At 40.0% G+C, this 1423-nt stretch overlaps 1 protein-coding gene across 1 annotated transcript in view; it reads right to left on the bottom strand.

Moving 5' to 3' along the window:
• Positions 1–1423, bottom strand: part of XIAP (X-linked inhibitor of apoptosis, E3 ubiquitin protein ligase) — a 76377-nt gene that overhangs the window by 46045 nt on the left and 28909 nt on the right. The gene's annotated exons all lie outside the window — the stretch shown is intronic.

Below are 1423 nucleotides of genomic sequence, written 5' to 3'. Positions count from 1 at the left end.
CCCGGCTAATTTTTTTGTATTTTTAGTAGAGACAGGGTTTCACCGTGTTAGCCAGGACGGTCTTGATCTCCTGACCTCGTGATCCACCTGACTTGGCCTCCCAAATTGTTGGCATCACAGGCATGAGCCACCGTGCGCAGCTATATTCTTTAAAATTCTAATGAGAAAAAGTTTGATTCTATCTCTTGGTACTGGAGGACCTCAGTTTTTATGTTTCCAGTATTATTTCTAATGTTGTTCTTCTGTTGCTAATTGTAACAAATCACTTTCTGGAATGCTTCTTCTAACTTTTAAGAAATTAAGCCAATTACTATTTTTAGGAGTTGCTTTCCATGTTATGAAGCACTTGAAGCTATGTTCCTGAATTACAAAATTCTGTTTGATAGTTGTTCACATTGGTGTTTGTCCATCCTATAGCTTATATATTTAAAAACTAATTCCCAACAGGTATAATTTATGCTGTAAAAAGCAGTTAATGGCCGGGTGTGGTGGCTCATGCCTGTAATCCCAGCACTTTGGGAGGCCGAGGCAGGCGGATCACTTGAGGTCAGGAGTTCGAAATCAGCCTGGCCAACATAGCAAAAACCCTATCTCTACTAAAAATACAAAAAGTAGTCAGGCATGGTGGTGCATGGCTGTAATCCCAGCTACTTAAGAGGCTGAACTATGAGAATTACTTGAACCTGGAAGACGGGGGTTGCAGTGAGCCGAGACTGCACCTCTGTGCTCCAGCCTGGGTGACAGAGCTGTCTTTGAGACAGAGCAAAACTGTCTCAAAAAATAATAATAATAAAAATAAAGCAGTTAATTTCACTGACTCTGGTAATATGAGACTCTCTCCCTTAACATTCTTGTATTTATTTCTAATTTCACTAGAAAGCATTCCCTTTGTTTAGTGTGTCTATATGTACATTGGAATGCTTTTGTACTCTTTTAATGTATTCAAGTAGTATGAATGTTTTTGATAAAAAATGTACCATGATTAAAAGACTTTTACACATGGAACAACCCTGTGTATTTTTTCATACAACGATTTTGGATTTTCTTCAATGGGATTATTCTAGGAAGACTGCCTATCATTGATAGAAATATGTGGTATTTACCACTGACGGGTAGAGTTTACCCATATTATTTTCCTTTTTATTTTAAAAATGTATCATCATTATTTTTTTAAAGACAAGGTCTTGCTCTGTTGCCCGAGTTGGAGTGCAGTGGTGTGACCATAGCTCATTGTAACCTCAACCTCTTGGGCTGAAGCAATCCTTCCACCTCAGCCTCCTGAATAGCTGGGACTATAGCCACATGCCACCATGCCTCGCTAATTTTAAAAAGTTTTCTTAGAGATGTGGTTTCTCGCCGGGCGCGGTGGCTCAAGCCTGTAATCCCAGCACTTTGGGAGGCTGAGACGGGCGGATCACGAGGT

The sequence above is a fragment of the Colobus angolensis genome, unplaced genomic scaffold, assembly GCF_000951035.1.
Source record: "Colobus angolensis palliatus isolate OR3802 unplaced genomic scaffold, Cang.pa_1.0 Scaffold159, whole genome shotgun sequence".
NCBI lineage: Eukaryota > Metazoa > Chordata > Mammalia > Primates > Cercopithecidae > Colobus > Colobus angolensis.
This window is presented reverse-complemented; position numbering and strand designations above follow the sequence as displayed.